We start from the raw sequence: 16,203 nt of genomic DNA on the forward strand, positions 1-16,203 counted from the left end.
GTTAGTGTTTTTTTTTCCTTCAAATAAATACCCAGAAGTGGAATTGCTGGATAATATGGTAGTTCTCTTTGTTCCTTTCCTTCTTTCCTTCCTTCCTTCCTTCCTTCCTTCCTTCCTTCCTTCCTCCCTCCCTCCCTCCCTTCCTTCCTTCCTTCCTTCCTTCCTTCCTTCCTTCCTTCCTTCCTTCCTTCCTTCCTTTCTTCCTTCCTTCCTTCCTTCCTTCCTTTCTTTATGAATTCATTGGGGTGACATCTGTTAATAAAGTTAAATGGGTTTCACATGTTCAATTATACAATACATCATCTGTATTGTATGTTTACCAGTCCAAGTCAAGTCTTCTTCTATCACCACTTATCCTCCCTTTACTCGTTTCTTACTTCCCCTGTAGCCCTTTCATCTGGCAATCACCATACTGTTGTCTGTGTCCATGAGCCTTTCTTTTTTTCTTTGCTTAATCTCTTCACTCTTCTTACCTAGCCCCCAATATCCTCCCTTCTGACAGCTCTCTATTCTCTGTATCCATTGAACTGTCTCCACTTGGTTTATTTTGTTCATTAGATTTCCCACGTAAGTGAAATAATTTTTGGAACCTCCATATTGTTTGTTATGGTGCTGACAAATTTACATTCCCAACAACAGGGCACAAGGTTCCCTTTTCTCCACATTCTTGCCAACAGTTGCTATTTCTTACCTTTTTAATATTGGCCATTCTAACAGATATGAGGTAATATCTCATTGTGGTTTTGATTTGTATTTACCTAACAATTAATTATGTATAGTATAGTATCTTTTCATGTACCTGTTGGCCATCTCGATCTCTTCTTTGAAAAAAAAAAGTCTACTCAGACCTGTTCATTTAAAATCATACACACACACACACACACACACACACACACACATATTTATAACATATAAATAGTTTAGCTATTGAGTTGTATGAGTTCATTGTATATTTTGGATAGTAGATCCTTTTCTGATATATGATTTGAAAATATTTTCTTCTATTCAGGTTGCCTTTTAATTTTGTTGATGGTTTCCTTTGCTGTCCAGAAAACTTTCGTTCAATGTAGTCCCACTTGGGTTTATTTTTGCTTTTGTTGCTTTTGCTTTTGGTGTCAGATTTTGACCTTAGTCAAAAAGCTTACTGCCTATGTTTTCTTCTAGGAGTTTCATGGTTTCAGGTTGTAGGCTCAAGTCTTTAATTCATTTTTTGTTAATTTTTGTAAATGGTGTAAAGTAGTGGTTCAGTTTTTTGTTTTATATGTATCTGACCAGTTTTTCCAGCATCATTTATTGAAAGGACTGTCTTTTCCTCATTGCATATTCTTGACTCTTTTGTCATATATGTGTGTTTATTTCTGGGTTCTCTATTTTGTTTCATTGATCTATGTGTCTGGTTTTATGCCAATTTATTTTTCATTATTAATCATTGTAATATTGTTTGAAATTAGGGAGCATGATGCTTCCAGTTTTGTCCTTCTTTCTCAAGATTGCTTTGGCATTTCATAGTCTTTTATAGCTCCATACAAATTTTAGGATTGTTTGTTCTATTTTTGTGAAATATAACATTGTAATCCTGATAAGAGATTGTGTTAAATTTGTTGATAGCTTTGGGTAGTCTGGATATATCAACAATATTAATTCTTTCAATCTATGAGCAAGAAATATCTTTCATTTATTTGTATCTACTGCACTTTCTTTCTTTAATATCTTGTAGTTTTCATTATACAAGCCTTTTACCTCTTTGATTAAATTTATTTCTAGATATTATTGACACTATTGGAAGTGGGATTATTTTCTTAATTTCTCTTTGTGATAGTTTATTATTTGTGTATATAAATGTAATAAATTTTCACTCATTGACTTTTGTATCCTGAAACTTTACTGAATTTGTTTATTTGTTCTAACAGTTTTTAAAAATATTTTATTTATTTTTAGAGAGAGGGGAAGGGAGGGAGAAAGAGAGGAAGAGGAAGAGAAACACTGATCAGTTACCTCTTTTTTTTTAATTTTAGTTTTTTTGTTTTTCAATCACAGCTGTCCCATTTTCTTCCCCAATGCTCCCCCCCACCCAGCCCACCCCTTCTCCCACAATCATATCCCTCCCTGTTGTCCATGTCCATGAGTCATTTATACATGTTCCTTGACTAAACCCTTCCCTTACTTATCCCCATTCTCTCCCTCCCCCCTCCCACCATTGACAGTTATTCTGCTCCTTGTTCTATTCAGTTCATTTGTTTATGTTGTTCTTTAGTTTCCTGTATTAGGTGATATCATATGGTATTTTTCTTTCTTTTCCTGGCTTATTTCACTAAGCATGATTCTCTCTAGTTCCATCCATGTTGTCGCAAATGGCAGGAGTTCCTTCTTTCTCTCTGCTGTATAGTATTCCATTGTGTAAATGTACCACAGTTTTTTGATACACTCATCTACAGATGGGCACTTAGGCTGTTTCCAGCATTTAGCTATTGTATCAGTTGCCTCTTGAATGCACACATGGTTGCATTTCAAAGGCACCCCCACCAGGACTGAACCCCCAACCTAGGCATGTGCCTGACCAGGACTCAAACTGGTGACCTTTTATTTTGTGGGACAACACCCAACCAACTGAGCTACATGGGTCAGGGCTCTAATATATATATATATATTTTTGATTGACTACTTAGGATTTTCTATGTCAGGTCATCTGTGAATAGTAACAGTTTTTTTTTTTCTCTTTAAACTTGAATGCTTTTAATTCCTTTTTCTCGCCTAAATTCTTCAGATGGGAGGACTTTGATACTATGCTGAATGAAAGTGGTTCAAGTGAGGATCCTTGTTTTTTTCCTTATCTTGGAAAGCTTTTAGCTTTTCACATTGAGAGTAATGTTAGCCATGAGCTTATCATATTTGACCTTTGTTGAGGTACATTGCCTATATATGTTGACTGTTGCAAAATTATTTTCCTGCATCTGTTGAGATAATCATAATTTTCATTCTTCATTTTGTTAATGTGGCATATAATCTTGACTGATGTGCAGATGCTGAACTATCCTTTCTTCCCTGGAATAAAACCACTTAATGGTGGAGTATGATCCTTTTAATGTATTGTTGAATTCAGTTTGTTAGCATTTGTTGAGAATTTTTGTATCTATGTTCATCGGAGATATTGTTCTATAATTTTCTTTTCTTGTGGCATTCTTGTCTGGTTTTGGTAACAGGTTAATGCTGGCCTTTAAAAATAAGTTTGGAAGAGTACCCTCATTTTAAAATTTTCTTTTCAAAGTCAGTTCAAGAAGAAAGATAACTTATGAAAGATGTTTAAAGAAAAAATATTGCCAATAGTTAGAAGGAAAATAAAGGCTCTTGAAGGGATAATGAACAATATGAATTTTGTGTTACATATAATTTTCAGGAAATGATAAAGTAAAGCTACAGTCATATGCACCATCTTTTGTGTCACATATTATTTTGCTTCAACTAGGCACTGGGGATATATGAGAAGTAAATCAGTCATGGGCTCACCATTGGATTTTAGTCTAGTGGGAGAATTTTCTCTGGTTGGTAGAAGAAGACAAAGTTAAGGACTTGAAGCATGAGAATGAGTCAAAGCAAATGTTATTGGCTTAAAGGGGAAGAAGACACATGTCAAGGAAACAGAGACCTCTTTCATACTTTAAGAACTGAATTCTGCCAACAACCAGAAAGAGCTAGGAAGCTGATTTCTGCCCCAGAGCCTCCAGATGGAGGTGTAAACTCAACCTGGATAACACCTTGATTTCAAGCTTGTGATATTGAGCAGAAAACTAGCCATACTTTGCAAGAATTCTGATCTACAGAACTGATCTAAGCAACTATGTTTGTAGCAATCTGTTATGCAGAAATAAAAAACTAATACAGTGCTTGCTTCGGCAGCACCTATACTAAAATTGGAATGATGCAGAGAAGATTAGCATGGCCCCTGCAGAAGGATGACATGCAAATTTGTGAAGCGTTCCATATTTTTGAATCTAAAAAAATAAGAACAAAATCCAACTAAGCAAACCAGAATAGGAACAGAATAATGGGTATGGGGATCATTTGGAGGGTTATCAGCTGGGATGGAGAAGAGGGAGAAATGGGGAAATGGAGCAGGAATTAAGCAGCATAATCAGTTGGCACAAAATAGACAGGGGAAAATCAAGAATAATATAGGAAAGGGTGAAGTCAAAGAACTGATATGCATGACCCATGGACATGAACTAAGGTGGGGTGGGACTGCTGAAGGGAAGGAGGGTTAGGGGCAGAGGGGAGCAAAGAGGAAAAAATTGAAACTACTCTAACAACATAATAAAATATACTTTAAAAAAAAAAAACCTAATAGTTTGTCTCTGCTCCACGTGATTGGCAGGAGATAGATAGATTTGGAGCTGGAGGACATACTTTCATGATGGCGGACATATTAGTGCTATTTGCATGTGGAGTCTGTAAGATGATGCCAAGGGCTGGGGTCATCAGTTCTCCATTTGGGTCTTATATAGGCTACAGGTCTTCCATATAACAGGCAGCAAGGTTCCAAGAGAACAAAGATAAAGTCCCTGCCAATTTTATTACCTAATCTAGGAAATTACATGACATAATTTTCACTATATTCCATTGGTGTGGTCAGTCATAAAATTTGCCTAGGTTCAAGCAGAAGGGATAATAACCCTTATCATTCAATCAGAACTGTTTCAACATCTCATTGTAAGTAGTCAGTATGAAATGGGATATTTTGTGACAGCCATATTGGAAACATGCAATTACATGGTGGTTTAATCATTCACTCCTATCTCAATACCCACTTGTTTGTTAAAATATTAATATTTGAATAACACTGTAGAATTGGGACAGTGCAAAGAAAAACACCATTATATCTTAATGATAAGTTAGGGATGTGAGTGATTTAGATGTATACATCAGCACATATTAAATCCCAAAATGACAGAAGTCAAAAGTGCTTGCTAACTTTAACATTAACTTAAATTTTTAGAAAACATACGAGATGTTGAAGATGGGGAGTGAAAATAAAAATTAAGATCTATTTAAATGTAAATGTGTTATTTTAACTGTAATTTATATTACTTTAATTTAAATTACATTACTATTGGTTCTTAAACACTTATTCAATACATAGCAATATGTAACATTAAAAATAGTTATATTTCATACATGGCACATTTTGGTTTGTATGGTATGTAAAGGCTAAGAAAGCAGAGAAATTACTATTCACCCAGATATAAAATGTAAACAACTTTTCCATTACAGGGTTAAGTATCTCATTTATGTTTACTTTTCCCAGAAAGTAAGCAAAATTTAGTATTGTTTTTATTTACGGAATACATGGTAAGTGAATATAAAGCAATGACATTAGCCCTCAGCAGATCAAGGCCACATAAAAACATACAAATGATTCCACTTCATCTTCTACATCTGTATGATTAAAAATTGAATCTCCTTACTGAGTGACCAAAAAATTTAGAAAAACACTTCAATTCATGATAACATATACATTCATTATTGAAGTTAAAATTTTCATTAAACATTGTATAGGTTTGGCAAAATAAAAATGACATCCATTTTACATGACTTCATAAGTCTAGAATTCAATGTGTGAGAGAAATTTTATACAAATCACAAAAACAAGGAAATGTATTTTCTACATTTTAATTAGAATTCACATGTCTATGTCTCCTGTTGAGATGTTTTGTTAGAAAGAGATCTGATTTTTGAAACTGCCAGTGTAGAAACTGACAGATTGTAAAACCAGTTTCCAACCTGCTTAAGTACTGGTTTAATATAGTTTAGATTATTTTATTAGCACTGTCTATTTTTGCTATGTAATAGCACAGAGAACTATTACTGTTATGTTACAGTTCTTGTGCTGTTATCATTAGACCTATTTTTATGAATTATACATAAATTTATTATGCTTTCAGATTTTATCAATATACTATTTTTAGAGATGCTTCAACTGATAATTTCTCTAAAAATATATGTCAAGTTTGTTTATTTCAATGAAATGACTACAAACACATAGATGTCTGGAGACAACCATAATAGAACAACTCAAAACCCAATTAAAAAATCACTTTGATAACTGTAGCTCATAGACCTCAACAAATGAACCAATTAATTGGATTAGATATATTTTTTAATATTACAATCAGAGGAGATAAGTATTCAGAGATGAAAATTACCTCATATGAAGGTGAGAAATCCTGAGGTCATTCTCCAAAGACATCATTAATCACAAAAAACAATAAAATTACTGGGGATCTACTTAGAAAATCTCCTTTTGTATTATTTTTAGTACAGTTTACTTCCCTTAAAAAACAAAGAGATGTAAATTCAGAGAATATCAGTGTTGTCAGCTCTCCTCCTTCCACCACCTCAACTATTTCCAGCTCTCTAAACTGAAGAGTTTCCCCTGGAAATCACCTCAGTTACTGGGTAATCAATGCTTCTCCACACTCTCTGCTTTGTTTCCTTTCAGCCCTTTAAATGGGCTTAGAACTAGATCACTTTTTAAACCAGGAGCCTGGTGGCTCAATGACAAGGACAGTGGCATATATTCACCTTAATACTCTTGTTACTGTGTTTGTCCCCTGTGTAGTTCCCAGATCAAAGACAGCTGATGCAGGGAATCTTTTGACCCAGTCTTCTGGGCTTAGGTTCTGCCAAGGATTCCTGTTTGAAATCCTGATCAGTTGACCTGCCTGGCCTATTAGTTTCCTCCACAGTGCAAGAACATGAATAGACTTTGCTGTTCTGACACCTGGCATAATTTCTCCTGGAAAAAAAAAAAAAAAAAAAGACAACTTACCAAATATCATTATCTCTACTAGATTTCAGAAAAATAATTCTATCTAAATTTGCATCTACTGTGTTCTGCCTACCAGTAAGTAGGCTGCCACAATTAATACAATGTTAAGATTCAGTTTCTCCTATGCTCTCTGGACCCTGAACTGCAGCTGAGAAATCCCACCCTTTATCACCAGTCCTTGATCTTGAATCAAGTGATTGCTTCAGGCTCCTGCTGCTCTAAGGTAGGCATAATGCCATTTTTATTTTACAACTGTTGCTACCAAAGGATAATTTATATTGTAGTGTTACGGAAGAAATCCAAAATGTTAATACCAAACCTTTCATTTTCTCATTTCATTTCTTTCTTTTCTTTCTTTTATTTTTTTATTTTACTGTTAAGTTCAAGCAAAGGGAGAAAATGGCCTTCGCAATGACTGTGTACTCATTATAGGGTATGAAGTAAATTAGAACACAAAAATAGTAAGGACAGAAAAAGAGAAATGCAACTTTTAAATTTATTTTCTGATACTGCATCTACAAGCATTGTTTGCAAATGTTTTAAAGTTAATTCACTTTCTAAAACATCTCATGAATTTCATTATAGTAATAGGATTGAAAATAAAAAAAATTTATTCCCCTCCATTTTCCCTAGGCACTAATTTACTTTTTAGGTATCACTACTGAAGAATTTCTAATTTGGCTCATAACTTCAGTGGGAATACAGTGCACTTAAGGTGCACATATGTAATTGGCAACCTAATTTTTCTGCTTTCATCAAATGGTGCAATGCCAAATCTTCATTGAACTTGCCAGTTAAATGCACTTGGGAACCAAACAGAAGCAAGCATAGGAGATGAAAATGAACAAACTGGAAAGAGTCATTAGCTTTCTGTTTTCTTATCACAACAAAAATTATATCATTCAAAGTGTAGTGATGTGGGAACTTCTACTTGAAACATTAAACAATATTAAAAGAGAATAATTTATTTAGTTAACTTCTAAAATATTATTATAATTTGTAAATGGGATTTCTAGTACAGTCTTTTTTTAACAAATACAAAATAGTTAAAATGAATCAACTTGTTAGAAGTGTGTTTCAGGTGACATTTATATATACATATATATAAATATGTATATGTACATTTTTTGTCTAGTACATATAAACTCTAGACTTTATTTGGAAAGCAAAATTGTTAGAAAATTACGTGAGAAATGCTGACTTTATTTAATAACTTAATGAAAAAAGGCAATGGACAGATTGTCATGGTTCTCACTAATTAGGGATGCAATTGAGAGTGTGAAAATTGCCATCAGTTGTGGTTACCAAAAATGTCCTTGAAATATCTGGTCTAATATATAATTTTGAGGTATGCAATATAGAGTCATTATTAAGTTATCATTATTGATGACAATTAAATAGAGAACTAGGACAATAAAAGCACTAAAAACTTGCCTAATACAATTAAGCATCATTCTTAAAGCGGGACAAAACCTTAAAACTATATCTATTTACAGCTCTTAAATAGACCACGTAAAATGGGGAATGCAAACAAACCCAAAATTATCTTCTGGAGGGCAGGCTTCTTGTATTACAGGTTTCCCTCCCACTCCTCCAACTAGGTGAGTGTTCTAGGAACCCATCTGTACCAGTGTACCAGCTGGCATTGTTGTGAGAGGATGCGTTTGGCTTTAGTAAATATTTTTTGAAGACTCTTTCAACGTATTTGCCTATTTCATGATGGGTGATTTACAAGCACAGCTGCCCACACCACTCTGAGTTTTCTGCAGTTTTGACCAAAAACAGCAAGACCTCCATGGCCCACCCTCCTTATTCACCTGATCTCAACCCTGGTGCCATTTTTTGTTTCTCTGGATGAAAAAGTCTTCGAAGGGAAAAGTTGTGCTGATGTGGAAGAGGTAAAACAAAAAATAGCAGAAGCACTAAAATGCATCAAAACTGAAAAGTTCCAAAAACTCTTTTTGAGCAGTGGAAAAAGCATCTTTTAAAATTTTTTAATTTTTTTAATATGATTTATTGGTTATGCTGTTACAGTTGTCCCAATTTCTTTTCCCTTTGTCCCCCTCCAACCAGTGGCCGCCCTCCCTCCAGTTGTCCCCCACCCTTCGTCCACGCCCATTGGTTATGCATATAGTTCTTCTCAGCATTTTCCTATCTACTCCACTCCATCCTACTATGCTTCTTAATTCCTGTACCATCTCTCTCCCTTTCCCTTCCCCCTCCCTGCTGACCTCCCCCTACAATGTTCCCCATACCTATAATTCTTTTCCCACTCTTGTTGCCTACTTAGTTTGCCTTTGTTTCGATTCCCTAGCTGCTATTGTTGGTTGTTGTGACACAGTTTTTATTTTAATGTTCATAGTTTTGATCCTCTCTCTCCTAAACAAGTCCTTTTAACATTTTATATAACAGTGGTTTGGATCTGATGAAATCCTTCAGTTTTACTTTGTCCTGGAAGCACTTTTTCTGCCCTTCTATTCTGAATGACAGCTTCGCTGGATAGAGTAATCGTGGTTGTAGGTTTTTGCTTTCAATTACTTTGAATATTTCTTGCCAGTCCCTTCTTGCCTGCAGAGTTTCTTTTGAGAAAGTAGTTGATAGTCTTTTTGGGACCCCTTTGTACATAATTCTCTTCTTCTCTCTTACTGCTTTTAAGATTCTCTCTTTATTCTTTATTTTTGACATTTTGATTATAATGTGTCTTGGAGTGGTTCTCCATGGGTCCAGTTTTTTTTTGAACTCTCTGTGCTTCCTGGATCTATGAGTCTATTTCCTTCCCCAAGTTAGGGAAGTTCTGCTTCATTATTTTTTCACATAATTTTTTCAATTTCTAGTTCTTCTTCTTCATCTTCTGGCAACCCTATGATTCAGATGTTGGCCCGCTTATAGCTGTCCCATAGGTCTCTGATCCCCTCCTCATTTTCCTCACTTTTAGTTTCCTCTTTCTGCACTGGTTGACTGTTTGTTCCTTCCCTATGTTTCAATTTGTTGATTTGATCCCTGGTTTTCTTTCCCTCACCACTAGCTTCATATATGTTGTCATTCATTTCAGCAGGACTAGCCTTCATTCCTTACCCATCTTGTTTAAGGTCTGCTGTTAGGTTTGGTTATATCGTTCACATAACCAAAGCTCTGAACTGAGCCTCAGAAAGATTTCCTATCTGCTGAGTTCTTACATTAAATATTTGCTGGCTGATATGCTGCATCACTGGGATCTCTATTATGATCTGTGCAATCCTGACAGTTTTGTGTTTACCTTTGCTTCCTGGTGGGGCTGTCACACCTCCTATGCTATAGGGGGGTGGAGCCCCATGCACTCATCACTACCAGGTGACACTTCTCACCACACTGTGGTGCTTTGTGTGGGGGCAGGGTTCCAAGATGGATTTCTGCTGTTTACTCTCCTCTGAGAGACCAGGAGCCTCTGCCTCCATCCCCATGCCTTCTGGTTCTCACAGTCCGAGGCATTGGGGGATCTGCCTTCCCTGGCATTGGAATCGTGAGCTGACGGTTTGGGCTGCAGCTAGGAGTGCTCCCAAGGTACTTCTCACCTCCCCTTAAATACAGGTGACTGTGCTTACCGCTGTTCCGTTGCTGTTGCCGCAGCTGCTGCCACCAGTAAAACTTGACCTCTCTGCCCTGGCTTTGTCCCTCCTACCTGTCCAGATGTGCACCACTTCTTTATAACTTCATACGTTGGACTTTCATGTAGCTTTATTTTCTGGAACTTCTGGTTATTTCTGGTTTTGCGGTAGTTGTATTCCTTCTTAGTTGTGGAGGGAGATGGAGCATGTCAATTTAGGCCTCCTTCATGGCTGGAATTCAAAAGCATCTTGATAGGTGTATAGCATTAGGTAGCGAGTACTTTGAAGGTGACTTAAGTTTAAACATGTAAGAATAAATACACAACTTTTTATAAATAAATTCCAGTTTTAGGGTCCCTCCTCGTATTTATTAGCTCAGTGAAAATGTTCAAATCAGGGATATCATTTATAAAAAATTTCCTACTTTTTTCATTTTTAAGCCTAAGTAGTTAGGACAGCCTTAAATCCTTTCCCAACCCATAGAAATGAACATTTTGTAAACCCTTCTTTCAATGGAAAAGAAAGAAAAGGTACAAGGATCATTCCAAAAGATTGTAGGTCAGCTCATTTTATGATTATCAAAAGCTCTAAAGAAAGTATTTAAATTTTCAACTAAGCCAGGAGTTCTGAATAGGAGGCTGTATGGACAGTAGAGTAAGATAGACTAAGGTTGAGTTCTAGCTTCACCACTTGATCTGTTTGTGACCTAATTACTACTTCTTCCCCAAACCTGACTTTTGTCATCTGTGAAATTGAATGATAATATCATTTTAAAACACAGGCACACACACATTAAGTTCCAAAATCCTTTGTTAGTGTGTCCATTTTCCAATGCTTAATCAAAGAAGCTATTATGTCCTGTATTTATATGTTATTGATATATTTGTCCATTGGTCTGAACTTGCTTCCCTTTCTTAATTACTGATAGATGCTTAAGCCACTTTTGACGGACTTAGACCCTAAACTCTTTATATGAGACACAAAGGAATTAGGGGAAAGGAAAATCAATGTGCAAAACCTAAAGACATAGCAATGGTCATGAGCTACTACTAACAAGGATAGGATATATAATAACTGAGTTGTCAACCTTCCCGCCACCTCACAGCCTCCTAAATACTTGTCACATTTATGAGAAAAAAGTTTTCCACAGTTTCCCCATTCCAAAAGCAGGGTTTTATTCATGCCAAAAATACACATCAATGACTAACACTCATTCAGAAATAAACCTTGATTTTACACCCAATTGATTCACATTTCTGAAGTCAGATCATAGCCAGTTAGATTACTTAGAAAACACACACACATCCTTGAAAGAAATATAGATTGCTTGATTCCTGGACTCTGTTTCCCAATACAGTAATACACCAGATCACAAATAGCCTGTAATCTGGGCAGGAGGCTAATTAGGGTATAAGGGATGTGATGTCAGGTGTACAAACTTAACACTGGGGATGTACGAGTATTATCCAATGAGAAATGGTCCTACACACCAAGATAATGGGTTAAAAAGTGTTTCACATACACAGTTAAATGCATTCCATCTGCTGTACTGCCCGCTAAAGACATAAATATATAGGAGTGGAGATAAAGAAGGGGATAGATGGGAAAGAGTTCAGGACCCAGTGTAAACTGAGGCAGTGCAATGGGAGAGAAAATGTAGGGAAAGTAAATTACATAAGTAACAGCACCATGTAACTGGAGTGTTCTCTGTCTCTAAACTGGAAAATTTTCTCCATGGGGCCATCTGTCAAACGATGCCAACATGGTAGCTGGTTCTGTTTGTAATTTTGCGTTTTCGAGGACCATATGTGTAGGAACCCAAGTTCCACTCCAGTTCACAGTCCCAATGCTTCCATTATCCTCTAGAAAAATCGATTGCTGTAAATGGTTCCTGGAAGGTGTGACTTGCTTTCAGGAAAGAAACCTGACGAGCTGTCCTGAAGGGAAGAGAGACCTGTCAGAATGTTAATAGGTTGGGTGTGGGTGAAAAGGGGAGAAAGAGCCTCACAATTTCCTCCCTGAGAGGAGGAAGAGAAAGAAGACAATATCGATGGTTTGGAGAAAAGATCCAGTGCATTTTCAGCATCCTCAGAGTCGTTCCTTGAGCTTTAGCCCCCCCACCCCTTTCTCTCTTGACCTGTCTCTGCACTTGGACTCGACTTAAGCAAAAGGATAGGCTAAGGGGAAAGCCAAGTCAGCACGGACGGATACGGGCTTTCCCTAAAATGAAAACTCAGCAGCAGGCCAGCAGTGGGTGTGCGTTCGTCGATGTGTGAGTATGCGTGTGTGGAAACCGGAGGACGCCGTTGGCCCGGCGCCGCCCCAGCCCCTCCCCCACAAATCCTATAAAGGCCGCGCTTGCCACCGCCCTCCTCACAGTCGGAAACGCTGTGTGCCTGGGAGGTGGCTCCCCGGCTCTCCGGCTCCCCACACGGTCACACTCCGCGCACTCACACACTTGGAAGCGCCTCCCCACGTCCCTCCCCTGCCCTCCTCTTGCTCTGCTCTTCTCTCTCTTACCACAAATAGTCGGCGACCGACTGCCAATCCGCCTCTCTCAACAACATGACTGGCTGGGAAGCGGTGGCTCAGGCAGAGCTGCTCTGCCGGCGCAGGCAAGAGGAGCAGGAGGATTATTAAATAACGCAGCTCGACTCTGTGCACCTGGAAGTGGAGAGAAGGAGCCCAACAGCCGAGAAGGGGAGGGAGGGCAGAGGAGGGGATCCAGGAAAGACACCCCAGTGCCCAGAAGACATAAACCCCGGAGTGCCCGGGAAGAGCCTTAACAAGCAGCGCGGAGCCCTCAAGGTAGTAACGCCCCTGATGCCTCTGAGCCCGGAGGGTCGCGCGTCGTGTCTTCGCTGCACTGGGGCCAGCCTCAGGCGGATGCCGGGAAGACCGCTGGGCAGGTGACCGCGCAGTGGTCTGGCTGCTCAGGAGCAGCTCCTGCCCAGGCCTGGGGCGCCGGGAGCGGGAGCGGCAGTGCGTGCGCGGCGCTGAGACCTGGCCTTGCGGGTGGGTGGGAGGGGGCGGAGGGGCTCGCTCGCTGCTGGTCCGTGACTCCGGGCGCTGCGTGGCCCTTCACTCCGTGCTCCTGTCGCTCTGCTCCCCGGGGCCGCGGCCGTCGCTCCAGGACTATGCGGAGTGTGGCCGGCCAAGGAGGCAAGAGTTGGCGCAGGCTCTGGGCCGCTTCTCTTCCTCGCCACCCGCATCCCGCAGGTAGGGGCGACCCAGCTGCTGGCGCCGGGGCGAGGGCGGCTGCGAGGAGGGCGGTGGGGGAGAGGAGATGGAGGGGGCGGGGAGCCCGGGGCTCCTGGCTGGAGCCGCAGTGCTGGAGCCGGGACCGCCTCGGGCCCCCCCCTGCTTGTCCTCTGGCTCTGGCTTCCTGGATTGGATGGGAGACCCTCCCTGGCAGCTTAGGAACAGCAGCGACTTAGTGTGAACAAATTGCTTTGTGGTGGCGCGTCAAGGGCTCCCGGGAGGGGTGTGTGTGTGTGTGTGTGTGTGTGGTGTGTGTGTTTGTTTGTGTGCATTAGCGCTCCTGATTAATCTATGCGTTGGTTCACCTGGAAAGAATATCAGTCCTGAGCTGAAATCGCAGGTGGCCCCTTGGGCCCTCTTATCTCTTGGTTTGTTTCTCTGGGACTACACATGGTACCATCTCCCGCGGGGGTGCGGCAAGAGGGGTGCGGGAAGGGGTGACGGAGGGATTTGTGAATGGTGCCTCAGCGCGTGGAGGCTGAGCTTTGCTGATGTCAAGGAGGAGGTATCCCTAGTGAGAAGAAAGACTATTTATGGCCAAGAGTTGTGAAATTTCTCGGGGTTTCTTTCAGTGTATCTTAAGCTTCACTCTGTCTCGCCCTTCTTCCTTCTCTCATATCTCCCCTCTTCTTTCACAGAATCAGAAGGATTTTTGCTTTCCCCTGTCTCTTGTGGGACCTATAATATGAAATGAACTCAGAAAGTCAGTTGTCTTTTACAGGTGGAAAAATGCTTCTTTGACGATCGCTTGCTCTTTAATGCTTGTGTGTACTTAGTTTCCACTCCTCTTAACTCTTCAGGCCATCAGTAGGACCCACAAGACAGAAAGTACCCACTTGATTTCAACAGCTTTCATTTCTAATATCTTTACAGTTCAATAGCTTCCCACTGAAATGTAACACATACCCTCCATCCCTACCCCCTAAGAAAGGCTGTTAAAAATGATATGCACACATTTTACTGTAAAGCTGGTTTTATTAAAAGTGTTGGGGAGGAAAAAGAAGTAGAAATTTAGCTGAGTTTATATTGATTACTACTGATTAAAAACTAGCTATTAAGAGATCTAAAATACTATTTATTAATAATAGGCTACAACATAGTTTGTTTCTGTTTCTCTTTCTATTTGCTTTTAAACAAGAACAAATTACAAAGGCATAACTCGAAGCTTAGATATAACTTGAGACAGTGTCTACCGACTGTGTTTTAGCAAATATGCACGTGTTTGAAAAGTTAGCAGCCTATGATCTTACAGAACCAATGACTGGGTTGTGACGGAAATGGTAGGGCAGTGTCCTTATTAATGTGTTAAAAAATATTTTATTGTTTATGTTATTAGAACTGTCCCAGTTTTTTTCCTTTGTCCACCTCCACCTAATGTGCTTATTATTTTAAGCTGGTGTATAAGGTCTGCCTGCCAGGCCACTGTGTTCAAAACATTGAAATTGTATGTTGCAACCACCCTTTCAATAATATCATAGAGAAGAAAGAGAAAGAAACTGGTCAATCTATTGTAAGAGTGATTTGTCTTTCTTTTATATTAATTATGGAGCTCCTTATTTTGATCAAAACATGCCAACTGTTCTAGGGTATTCCACCCCTGCCTTCACGCAGTGTGAAAGTAGCTTTCCTTACCACCCCTGTTCATTTTGAAGACAGAGTAGTGTTAAGGATTTGTTGGTTTGATTTGGTTATGTTCATATTGGTTTAAAATACATTTTCAACATTGGCACAGGTGCAGTTTTATATGTTACCTTAGGACGTAGACTGAGAGCCCCACTGAGTGTTGTTCCTGAACCATTGCGGTGTAGAAGAAATACTGAGGAATTTTAGAACAATTTTGCAATGTGCTTCATAAACTGTATTATTATAATCATTAAAGTCATATTTGTCATATTTATGAATATTTTGTTTTTTGACACTCAGAGAATCAGCAACTTTATTTTCATGATGCGTTATTTATACTATAGACGTAAATGTACGTCAAACTCATGAAGTAGCAAATGAAAAATATATTTTATAATTATTTGACTCTTTATTGCATTTTATTATTCAACATAGCACTCATAATAGCCTGTTATGTGCAAGGTACTATTTAGGCATTGTAGAGTGTTTCTAGCTCTGCTCTTCAGGAGCTTATTCTCCACTTGGGAGGAATCTTATGCCCATGCTTAAACAGAGTTAACAACTCATGACAATAAGAAATTGCATGTCTAATGAGGACTGCAGGAGTTCAGAGCATGATAATAACATTTCATACTGGGTTTTGTTTGAAAAGGCTTCAGAGATAGGTAGAATTGCTTGGTCTTGATCTTCCAGGATAAATAGGATTAGTGGCTTATGGATGAGAATATGAAGTATAAGATGCAAGTCTCTTGGAATTATAGAAAATAACAAAAGATATGAGGGAAGATATGTTTGATTTGAAATAGATTTACATATTGCAAAGTGGTTGCAATTGTTGTTCCAAGTGCAGAGTGAGTCTGTTTTTAATATAAAACATTCTGTACATTCTATTCTTGTAATAAATTGCCAACA

The 16,203-nt window shown here is 38.8% G+C and overlaps 1 protein-coding gene and 1 non-coding gene across 3 annotated transcripts in view; both read left to right on the forward strand.

Moving 5' to 3' along the window:
* Positions 1 to 3,878: 3,878 nt before the first annotated feature.
* LOC150019272 (U6 spliceosomal RNA) lies at positions 3,879 to 3,985 on the forward strand. Its single transcript, XR_016509382.1, has one exon. It is a non-coding gene; the product is annotated as a U6 spliceosomal RNA (small nuclear RNA).
* Positions 3,986 to 12,887: 8,902 nt separating this feature from the next.
* The window catches only part of CCSER1 (coiled-coil serine rich protein 1), a 733,000-nt gene continuing 729,684 nt past the window's right edge, over positions 12,888 to 16,203 (forward strand). For both annotated transcript variants that reach the window (XM_090267946.1, XM_090267945.1), the window contains exon 1: positions 12,888 to 13,215. The gene's annotated coding sequence lies outside the window, so the exon portion shown is untranslated. The remainder of the gene's footprint in view (positions 13,216 to 16,203) is intronic.

The sequence above is a fragment of the Furipterus horrens genome, unplaced genomic scaffold (assembly GCF_987537825.1).
Source record: "Furipterus horrens unplaced genomic scaffold, mFurHor1.1.pri manual_scaffold_2, whole genome shotgun sequence".
NCBI lineage: Eukaryota > Metazoa > Chordata > Mammalia > Chiroptera > Furipteridae > Furipterus > Furipterus horrens.